Below are 12433 nucleotides of genomic sequence, written 5' to 3'. Positions count from 1 at the left end.
ATTTCTTGCTTCAACGAGCTGGAATTAGAATTTAGTAAACGCTTTGTCACCAGCAACATTCAACCAAAGACATTATCTATGCTGGTGAACATGCGGAGAGCGGCCGGAGAGACCTTACGGCTTTATACCAAGCTTTATTAGGAGGTCTATAATCTTATACCCGACTGTGATCAAGGAGTTGCGGCTGAGTTTTTATGAACGGGTTGGATCCAACCTTGGCAATGTTCCATGACCTCTCACGTAATCCACCCAGGACAATGGGAGAGCTATGACCATAATCGAGAAGGATTGCGTTTACGAAGAAGCCATGGCTGAGCGACATACGCCAAAGACTCCAGAACCTGCCAAAACAATTGGGCCGAAGAAGCAAGTGTCGAACGTTTGCCAAGGGCAAGGAGGCCAGGGCAGCTCAGGCCAGGCGACCAACACGCTGAACAACAAAGGCCGACCTCCGCAGCACCCTCAGCCACAATCGTGGCCATAAATGAAAAGAGAGCCACGTCCAGACGAGTACGTGGCCGAGCATACGGCATTCACTGAACCTATCTACAAACTCCTCAACATCATCGGCAAATTGCCATTCTTTGTTTGGCCGACGGTACTCTTGGGCACCGTCGGGAGCGGACCAGGGATGTGCACGTACCACAAGGAGCGCGGCCACTACACCACGCAATGCCCGCCTTTCAAAAGGTATCTAGAAGAGCTAGCAGCAGCTGGACACCTAAATCAGTGGATTGACGTTCGGCGAAATCCACTTCCGCCACTTCCCCCTCTTATCGGCAACCTCGTAAGCGTTATACAAGGATTGGTTTCCGAAGGAAGGGTGGCCGAGCTTCGTTCAGAAATTGACAGAGCCGTCACCTCTTTATCCATTTGTAACGTGGGCTCTTCGGGAAAGCGAAAATGGGAGGATCCGAGCTTCGACAGCACTATTACTTTTTCATCCGACGACAGGTGTGTAACTCCCCCACACGGACGCCCTCGTGGTTACTGTTGCTTTTGAAAAGTCAACCGTTCAAAGGGTATTGATAGATCAAGGAAGCTCGACGGACGTAATGTTTTACTCGACCTATCAGAGCCTCGGATTATCTCCCGCTCAACTTCAAACAGCATCTACACCCCTCGTCAGTTTTACTGGAGCACCGGTTTGGCCGCTCGGCTTGATCACTCTTCCTGTACGGGCCGGATCACGGGTTCTCGAGATCGAGTTTGTGGTGGTCACTTCTCGCAGTCCCTACAACATAATACTCGGCTGAACCTGGCTACACGGGATGCAAGCAGTCGCTTCAACCTTTCACCAGGTGGTAAAGTTTGTCAGGTGGAATGGACGTCAGGAGAGCCTCCGAGGAGACCAAATCCAATCAAAGAAATGCTACATCAGCACTGTCACCAACAAACAGAGCTGTATGGAGGTACAATGCGTGGAAGCCATCCCCGTTCTTATAATAGAGGACGTAGGAGAACAGGCCGAACAAAAATCTACCGAGGAGTTAATACGCTTCTCAATCCCTGAGGGCAAAGAGAGGTATTTTTTAATTGGGAGTTCTTTGAGCGTGGCCGAGCGCGAGGAGATATATGACTTCTTGATGCAAAACATAAAGGTTTTTTCTTGGACACCCCAAGACATGCCAGGTGTGGATCCCTCGTTTGCCATGCACACATTGAATGTTGATCCGAGTAGGCATCCGGTGGTGCAGACAGTCCGACACTCGTCGGCCGCACACATCGAAGCTGTGATGACAGAAGTAGATCAACTATTAGAGGCTGGCGTCATTCGGGAAGTTTTATATCCTTCCTGGCTTGCCAATCCAGTGGTTGTACCGAAGAAAAACGGGAAACTACGTGTTTGTGTTGATTACACAAACCTCAACGACGCTTGCCCTATGGATCGATTTCCCCTTCTTCGGATTGAGCAAATGGTGGACGCAACGGCAGGATGTGAACGCTTGAGCTTTATGGATGCATATCGGGGCTATCACCAAATAGCTTTGGATTCGGAAGATCAGGAGAAGACGACCTTTATTTCTCCCCGGGAAACTTACTGTTACAAGGTCGTTCCGTTCGGCCTGAAGAATGCTGGTGCAACCTTCCAACGCTCCATCACAAAGATGTTTCCTGGCATGCTCGGCCGAATAATAGAAGCTTATATTGACGATCTGGTTTGCAAAAGCACATTCGCTCGGGATCACCTTCGGGACCTAGGAGAGGTTTTTGCTATTTTGAAACAAAGGAAGTTGCGTCTTAATGCCGAGAAGTGTACGTTCGGCGTCAGCTCGGGAAAGTTCCTTGGCTACATGGTAAGTCGCCGAGGAATCGAAGCTGATCTCACACAAATCTTGGCCGTGCAAAAGCTCCGAGCTCCGACTACTATCAAAGCGGTATAGCGACTTACGGGAATGGTTACTGCCTTGAACCGTTTCATCCGACGTTCGAGTGATCTCTGCCGTCTGTTTTTCCGAGCAATCTCTACTAGCTTACGCAGATTCGTATGGACCGAAGAGTGCGAGCAGGCATTGCAATCTTTAAAGCAGTACCTGTGTCGCGCTCCCTTGCTCGTTTAGCCCCTACCCGATGAACATCTGTATCTTTACCTTACAGTTTCTGATCATGCTACGAGCACAGTTCTTGTTCGGAAAAAGGGGATGGAGCATCAACCAATCTTCTATTCCAGCAAAACAATGACGGACTCTCAAACGAGGTATCTGCCTATGGAGAAATTGGCATTGGCTCTCGTTTCGGCAAAAACGAGCCTCTTGTCTTACTTTCAATCCCATAGGATTGTGGTCCTCACTGAGTTTCCTCTCAAAGCTGTCCTTCGGAAGACTGATACGTCCAGCCGGATCCTGAAATTCTCCCAAGAATTGGCCAATTTCGACATCCAGTTTGAACCTCGGACGGCTATCAAGGGTTAGGCCTTGGCCGACTTCTTTGCCGAACTCACTCTTGGCTTGCAAGACGAAGCCAATGCCTTGGCCACCGCCGCTGAAAAAGCTCGGATACAAGAAGAAGAGGTTTTGGAAGGACCATGTAATCGTCCCATGGAGCCCCTCCGTGCTCGATACTCCCTCGGACGAAAGAAACCAAGGCGGCAATGGAGGCTCTTCTCTGGCGATGCTTGGCGACTGACCGTGGATGGAGCTTCTAATGTTCATGGGGCTGGAGCGGGCATCGTCCTTGTATCTCCGAGCGGAACGGTGCACGAAAGTGTTGTCTCGATAGAATACCCGGCAACGAATAACGAAGCAGAATATGAAGCTCTGATTGCAGGCCTCCAACTTGCTCTTCGGCTTGATGCAGATTCGGTTCATGTTTTTTGTGACTCTCAGCTCATTGTGGGCCATTTGAATGACGACTATCAAGCCAATGATCAGCGTATGAATGCTTACGTAAGCCACGTCTTGGCCCTGTTCGGAAGATTTGGCCGAGTAGAAGTAGAATGGATCGCTCGGGAGCACAATGCGCATGCTGATGCCCTGGCAGGTCTTGCTTCCGTTTACAGGACCTCGGGCGGTCGCACTATTACCTTTGACGAAGTTGCAGCCCTGAGCTTCGAACAGCCGTGTGAACAGGTGATGGCAATCTCCCTCGGCCAAGGTCAGCTGGATTCGGTGGTTGATTTCTTAAAGAACCAAGTCTTACCACCGAACAAACGAGAAGCATACAAACTCCGTTGCCGAGCGGCCAATTTTTTCCTAGGTCCAAACGACAACCTTTACCAACGAACTTTCACTGGACCCGATCTACGTGTCGTCCACGACGACCTTGTACCGGCCGTTCTGGAGGAACTCCATTCGGGGAGCTGTGGGGCGCATTCAGGAGGACGGTCCCTTGCACAGCGTGCATTGACGCAAGGCTATTGGAGGCCGAAGATGGTTAAGCAATCCGAAGAATATATGAAGCAATGTGTTCAGTGCCAAAAGCAAGCGTCTCTCATCCACCAGCCTACCTTCCCCCTCAAAATGATCACTAGTCCATGGCCATTTGCGGTTTGGGCTTTTGACATAGTCGGCAAAATGCCGAAGGCGCCTGGCGGATTTGAATATATGCTCACGGCCACGGATTTGTTCACTAAGTGGGTTGAAGCTTCCCCCTTAATCAAGACCACCGCAGGAGACATGGAGCGTTTTATATGGAAACACATAATCTCCAGGTTCGGCATACCGTACGCCATCCTTTCCGACAATGGCTCCCAGTTTGTCGCGTCCGCAATCAAAGCTTTTTATGCGAAGCGCCACATCACGATCCATAATTCCTCAGTGGCCTACCCTCAAGGTAATGGACAGGCCGAAGCATCTAACAAGACCATCACTCGGGGGCTGAAGCGCCGTTTGGATCGGAAGCTCGGTAAGTGGGTGGAAGAGCTTCCACACGTCTTATGGGCCTACCGTACCACCCCTCGGCGGTCTACCGGCTGTATTCCATTTGCTATGGCCTACGGTATGGAAGCTGTCCTCCCTTTGTCTACTATGATCCCTACAGCCCGAACAGAAAATTTTAACCCTGTGGATAACAATGCACTTGTGGGAGCCGATTTAGACTTCACCGAAGAACTACGTGACAATGCAAACCTTCAGCATGCTGCGTATCAGCAAGAAGTTGCAAGGGGCTACAACCGGAATGTTCGCGCTCGTCCGTTTAACGTCGGGGACTTAGTCCTTCGGATGGTTACCAAAGCATCAAAACTGACCAAGTTGAAGGATCCATATGAAGGACCTTACCGAGTGGTGGAAAAGATTGGGCATGGTGTCTACAGGCTTGCTGAGATGGATGGAACGCCAATTCCTAATCCATGGAATGCTCAAAAACTTAGGAAATTCCATGGCTAGTATTGGTATCCTTCATTTTTATTTTTCCTTTTCTTATATTTACATTTTTGGTTCGGCAAATAAGCTTTTGAGCGTCATGTACTTAATACAAGCTTGTTTCCACTATGTAGATTGTTTCTGTTGTTCTTTTGACTGGGGTATCTAATCTAACCCCGGGTTCATGCCCTTGGGACGCTGGAATTTCCTCCCCATGATCGGTACGTTCGATATGCACTTTGTTTGTTCGGGTGAAAAACTCGTAGCCCATAATGATTTGTTTGTACGGGCGAAACTCTCATAGCCCTTGATGTTTTGTTCAGTAAACATTCTTGTAATTTACGGTGGTTTGTTCGTTCGGAGCAACTTTTCAAGTCCTTGGTTCGGAATATGCTCAAATAGACTTCTCACAGTTGAAGTCTTCTCCTTCGGATTACCACTCTCATCTTCGTTGCAGTTGCCCCATTAGTTGTGTACCCAATTGTTTGCCTTACTGGATTCTCATTTTTTTACTGACCATCCACTAAAACATGGGGCTTATACTTGGCTACACAATTAACATAGTCCGAACAAAAAGACTTGGGCAAATTCTTAGACATTGAAACATAATCCACACAATGCATCCATTCCAAAAAAAAAAAGAGAGAGATTGGCAAACTCGTTCAAACAAAGAACAAAGACGATTGTCATTCATCGTAGGATTCTTCAATCTGTTTTAATTACATCCGTTGGTCTGGTAAAGTTCCAATTGTTCGGAGCCAACCATATGCAAAATCAAAAAAAAAAAACAACAAAACAACAAAAACAGATATACGAAAACAGCAACAAAAAGGGAAGGCCAATTCAATTTGTTGGAGCATCTGCAGGGGCTGGTACGGTGGAAGAGTCGGCAGCACCAGCTGTTGTGTCTTCTACTTCAGCTTCGGCAGAGGCGAGGGGAGGTACTTCTACCAGATTCCTCCTCTCATCGTCAGGCTCAATGCCTGCATCGTCAAAACCCCGCTCAATGCCTGCATCGTCAAAACCCCTGTTGTAGCCGAGCATGAAGCTTTCTTTGTGTTGGCCTTCTTTGATCTCAGCTTGGACTTCCAAAATTTGATCAGCCACATCTTCCTCAGCCTGGGCATACCCCTTCTCGTACTGCCCCTGCATCTCCTTCTCCATTTCTTTCTTCATTTCTTCTCACCCGAAGGCCCTTCCCTCAGACAGGCCCTCTTCCTTGCCTTCGGCCCTCGTACGCTTGGCCGCTTCCTCGAGTCCTTTAATCAGGTCATTCAGATTTGCAATCTGAACTTCCTGGCCTTGTCGCACGAGCTCTGATTGCTTTAGGCTCTTCTTGTAGTCTTCGGCGATGCCCTTGTTATGCTCAACCGACTGCTTCAGCAGCTTCGACTTCTTGTCGTGTTCGGTGAGGTAATACTGGGCACTCATGATGGACTGGGTGGCCTACATTCATAAGCAGAATTAAAGTTATTCCGAAGAACTAGGGCGAACGAACTAATAATCATTGCAAGTACGAGTTTACTTACTCTTCCAGCATGATAGTAGTACTCACTCAGGGTTGCTTTCAGAGATGGGGGACTCTGTATGTCCCTCGGTAAAGCCAGCCCCGAGTGGAGGGTAAAGGCCAGGGAGGGATCCTCCTTGAGACTGTCTGATTTTAAATTTGTTTTTGGCTCGGGGTGATAAAATTGGGCACCCATGGGGTGTCGATGTCCGAAGCAAGCTCCCTCTCCCCCTCTGTTTGAGCTCCCTTCGGAAGCTCGACCTCCTGGCTCTTCCCCTTCGGAGCCGCTTTGTCTTTTTGCTGGCGAGTGGTTCCTTCGGGGAAGGAGGGGCGCTCAGTGGTCGTTTTTTAGAGAGAGGGGGGGGGGGGGGGGGGGGGGTGGAGTTTTCTTGCTTGGAGCCGAGCCCGAAGCGCCCGGGGCTCCAGCCTTACGAAGCTGAGTCTTTTCCTTCTCCTTTTCTTCCAGCTTTTTCTGGAGAACTTCTTTGATGCTCCTCGAAGGAATTTCTTCTTGTTCTTGAAACGGTTCCTCTTCGGTGGGAAGGCGGATTGTCCCTCGTAGAGGTTTGTCAAAGTTCGGGCGGAGTTCCTCTAGAATCTCTTCGAAAACCTGCTCACGCTCGTCGGTTACCTTTCTTCAGATCCGACCTCTGTACGGGGCTTTGTACTTTAGGATCGTTGGGGCGTCTCGTTCCTCCGCTGGGATGGTGAGCAGGGAGTCGGCAAGACCACAACATCTCGCCGCCCTTAACAGTATCTTGTTGAGCTTGGTGGTATCTGTCGAAGAAAAGCACAAAAAGTTTTTTAGATAAGTATAATAAGAACCACAGAAGGAATAACATTAAAATAGACAACTATTCTTACTCGGGGTTCCCCTTCGTGTGGCGATTTCGAATTGGCCGTATTCTTGTTCGGGGAACTGGAAATTTCCCCGAACCTCGACATAGTCGGAGGCCCATTTCTCCAAGTCATACATGCCATCAGGAATGATTTTTTGCATCTTCCTCCGGGAGCAAAGGTAATATCGAGAATACCGAACGTTTCTCGACATCATGCAGTTCTCGAAAAAATGGTAGGCTTCAAGCCTGAACATCTTTACCTCAGCAAGCTTGATTACCGAATGAATAATACGGTAAGAGTTGACGCTCAATTGGCATGGAGTGAGATTGAAACGGTGAAGGATCTCTCTCAAAACTCTATGCATCGGGAACCGAAGGCCCCCTTCCGTGATTGCCATTAAGGGGACGGTGACGTGTTCGTCACTGTATCTTATTCGAGGGCCTTGGACCTGCGTGATAATGACGTCGTCGGGAACATCGTAAACGGCTCGAAAGAGATTCAAGCTCTTCTCGTCTTGGAAGCATTCCAAGTAAGGGCAGGGGTCCCTCCCCGTTCGGTCGAGAATTACGTCGGGGTCCAATTGGACGATTTTTCTCTTCGCCCTCGGAGGTTGCGACGAAGATTCTCCTACGACGCCTGCTCGCTCGTTCGTTCGGCTCGACGAAGCGACTGGAGTTTCTCTTTCCGACTGAGCTTCGTCAGCCTCCTCGACGTCTTCTCCCTCTTCTGCTTCATCCTGAGGAAGCTCCCTATCGGACGATTCTTCGTCTATGTCTATTATGTTGGGGTCTGGCCCCAGTGTTCGGAGAGGAATCACCCTAGCAGGATAATCGATTCCTTCTACTCCCTCGGGAACCTCTCCACTTGGCCCCGTTCGGTAGCTCCGGGCAAAATCTCTTATAACTTCAGCTAACCCTGGATCAACTCTACCGAAATCCGAAGCTCCCGTATCCACCGACCGATAAGATTCTCCCGAAGAGGTTGACTTCGAAGACTCCATACCTAGAAACAAATAAGTGCATGGGATAAGACCGTTAGCGATTTGCATGGCCAGGAGTCTAAGTGCCTTTGTTCGGTGTTCTATATTATTCAGAGAGATCTCAAGTCTACTCGGTTGCTTCCCGAACGATAAACCTTCGGAATAAATTCCGAAGGAAGGATTCCTACCGCTCAGGGAAACGATGGGGAACCCTACGCGTTTCCATTGGGGAAACAGAGATTAAGAAGCTTAACATGGCTTATCAAGCTTCTTAAAGATTGTCCTTTTAAAAAAAAAAAAAACCCATACTTAAAGGTACCCTTGTGTTCGGAAGAACACGATTTGAAGATGTTCACATGTTCGGAAGAACACATGAACACCTGGGTAATCAGGCGGTTGTTTCAGTCCAAATGAAAAGGAAGAAACCAACTTAGAGGGGGCAAAAACATTCGAAAATAATCAAAATGCATCGAGAAATGGAAGAACTCAAGAAATACCTCAAAAATCAAGAGAAATCTGTGATTAAAACCTTCAAATCTGCAGATTTCTGGTCTGAAACAGCGCTTGAACAGGCAAAACGATTGAGAATGGGGTGAAAGTGATTTTCTCTCTCCTTCCCCCACTCTTTTATACTGAGTTCAGAATTCAAAGCAATCTTAAACCCTGACCGTTGGATTTGAGCGGGAGATTGATGTGACGCTCGATAATGGACACGTGGCAAGTATGAAACGTGCCGTACCACCACCTAACGTAATCGTGACACCTGGCAACGTTTCAAATCAGCGGTTGCAGGAGCATTAAATGAAAAGCTGCAAGCACGTGTCAAAAAGTTCCAAGCACTTTATTCGTTCAAACAGCCTCAACGATTCATCTAGTCGTTCGTTCTTCGGATCTATATTAATGTTCGACCAATTGCAATTCAACTCCTCCTTCCCGTTCGAGCAAGGAAAGTAGGAGCTGAGGGGCTATTGTAGGGGGCCGGATTATCCGAAGGATAGATGGACCCCGTGAGCTTTTCCAAACGATGTGTGCCTTATCCGAACGTAAGTGTATTTGAGTTCGCTCGGTGATTTCATCTTGTTCGGCTAAGTTATTCTTCGGGAAATACACCATACGCTCGGAGTCTCTTCGTGTGTCAGAAGAGGGCTCCACCGAGTATAGACGATCGTGGAACCTTCCAGAAATATCCTTTTGATAAGTAAGTTGTCCTTTCTGATATTCGAAACGACATCTATGAACGATGTGACCTTTCTGACATCGACCCATGTGGCTCTGTAAGGCTTGGGAGGTGGTGTCCATTAAATGACCCTGCTACCTGACGTCGTCCGAGCAGTGCGTGACACGTGGAAAGTAGGGCCAGCTTGCTCATCACTCAACCCTTTTGCCTATAAATAGAAGGGCATTAACACTGAAAAACTCTCTCTGGACTTCTAGACAACAGCATTCTCTCTTCTCTACCAACAGATTTTTTCTTACTAAACTTCTTTTCCTTCTTTCTCCACTTACTGATAAGTTCGTCGGAGCTTCTTCCCGGAGGAACATCCCCCTCCGGTTCTGCAGGTACATCGAGGCCGGCGTCATCTCTCACGGTTCAACAAACGAAGATAGCCATACAGGAAGGTTCACGAAGAAAAAACCACCCCCATAAATTCACAGCTCTAAGAATTCGCACCTCCAAAATTCACATCCCCTAAGAACTCACACCTCCAGAATTCACATCCCAAAAATTCACTTTTCCAAGAATTCACATCTTTATAATTCTGTAAAAATGTAAAATAAAAATTATGGAAAAGGGCTAAATAGTAAAAACATGTTTAAAAAGTGGCCGGGGATAGCTCTACAAAAAACATGTTTAAAAAGAGGCTGAATGGTCCTGAATTTTTGGGACGTGAATTCTGTAAATGTGTGTGAATTTTGCAAATGGTGTATTGGGGCCAAATTCACATACTCAAAAATTCACACCAATAATTTACCCAGAATTTTGAGGGCGTGAATAGTGCAAAAGGGTGTGAAATCTTGCAAAGGAGTGTCAAATGGGGGGTGTGAATTATTGCGAATGGGTGTGAATTCTGCAAAGGGAAATGAATAGTAAAAATGATATGTGAATTCTGTGGGGTGTGAGTGTGAATTCTGTGGGGTGTGAATTCTTGGGGTGTGAATTCTATGGAGTGTGAATTCTGTGGATGTGAGGGGTATGAATTCTAAGAGTGTTGAAAAGTGACAAGGGTAAAATAGTAAAAACATCTTTAAAAAGAGGTTGGATGGGATAGCTCTACAAAAAGGGGTTTACATGAAACTCCAAGCAAAAAAGGGGACTGGCCAGAAATTTCCCCTAATTATTTTGGACCGTTAGCCTGTTAATGTTTGGACTGGATTTAATTTTTGGGCCATATCCACCTTTGGGCTTCGGGTTTCCACCAACCACCAGGCCATATAAAACAAAATAATAAGATTTCATGATCATTTTAGGCCCAATGCCCATTTCAAATTTTCCAGCAACCAATCGTAAATCGAAAAAACATTTCCAGCAAGCAAAAAACATTTCCCTGTTTTCCAAAGAGCTTCCTCTCTCCTCGCCTGTTTTCCAGATTGCAAATCACCACAACTACCAAATTGAAACCTGTAACACATCTCCAAATACATCTCAAAAAAAAACACACACACACATCTCCAAATCACCACCACTATAAGATTACAAGTTTAAAACTAAATTCAATACAATGTAATAGTTGACAATGCTAAATAAATACTAAATAGACTAGATCAACCAAAATAAATTACCTCGTTCAAGATCTTCAACTTTATCCATGGCTTGTCGAAGAGAGATTGGAACCGTGCTTAGAAGCCAATTTTGGTGCCTACAAGAGTCTCGACCATTGACAGTGAGAGGGAACTACGAAATGGGTCAAGTACCCGACCACTCGTACTAAAGGCTGACTTGGAAGCAATGGTAGACACGAGCATAGCTAATACATCACGTGCTACTTGGGACAAGATTGGATACTTGTTGGAATTGTTCTTCCACCATATCAAGATATCAAATTCCTTATTTTTCTTACGTTCACACAAATCCACCAAGTACTTCTCTACCTCTGACGAACAAACACTAGAATACTCCTGCTCCAAGTAAATGTCAAATTCACAAGTGATGATAATAATCCTCATTCGCCATTACTCTCGGCATTGCACTAGTCACTTCAACTCTAGCTTCACCCTTTTTTGCATAAGCCTCATACAACCGGTTCAAAAGTTCTTTCACACATTTCTCCATTTCCTCACCCACCGTCTTCCCTTTGGATTTTGAATAGCAAAACTTCACCCACCTTAACTTAAATCGGGATTAAGTGCCACCGCCACATAAAGTAGGAGATTGATTGTATCTCCATCCCCCCAATACTTGTCAAATTGTTTTTCATATCCAATGCCATTGAAGACATAAAAGGGTCTTTGTTGGCGATTAAGTTCCCTATAATGGTTTCAACATTATACATCTCATCAAAGAGCACATTGGATGTAACAAAAAGAGAAGCCGAAAATTTCTGTGTTGCATCATAAAAAAGTTTCAAAAATATAACAAACAACCCACAATTCTTCCAATCAAGCTTGGTTGGGAGTTTTGGGACCCTATGGCTCCTTGGCCTCCTTGACGTTGAACCTGTATCTGTATGTTCTCCCCACCCTCTAATGATAAATCCTCCCCATCCGCGCCCTCCTTTATGCCAAAGAATGTTTTGAAACCACTGTCTTCCTCTGCCATTCTTTGGAATGCCTCTCAAACTTGACGGCTACTTCTATCATCTAGTAGAATTCCACCGAGTACACACATCAAGACACACAGTTTGCTTCGACTCAATTTACTCCTTCTCCGCGCATTTCTTGAAACTCTCCAATCTTTATGGAGAATATCTCACATACCTCACAACTTCATGAACATGGAGAATAGACTCACTGATCTCTTTTAACACCTCAACCACAATAAGATTCAAAATGTGTGCACAACATCGCATATGTAAATACTCATGCTCCAAGATAGTAGTCCGTTTCCAATCCACTGTTTTCCTTTTCAAGAACTTAATAGTCGTGGAGTTTGAACTAGCATTATCTATCGTCAATGGAAAATTTTCGTTAATGTTCCATTCAAGCAATAATGACTCAATTTTCTTGCATATAGTCTCTGCCTTATATCTTCAACTTGACAAAAGTTTAAGATTCTCTTTTGCAACTTCCAAATCACAAAAACCTAGCCTAAGCTGATATTTGATTAGAATGGTTAACCAAATCACAAAACCTAGACTAGCAGACTTG

This window comes from Rhododendron vialii, chromosome 13a, assembly GCF_030253575.1.
Source record: "Rhododendron vialii isolate Sample 1 chromosome 13a, ASM3025357v1".
In the NCBI taxonomy this organism is placed as follows: Eukaryota; Viridiplantae; Streptophyta; class Magnoliopsida; order Ericales; family Ericaceae; genus Rhododendron; species Rhododendron vialii.
This window is presented reverse-complemented; position numbering follows the sequence as displayed.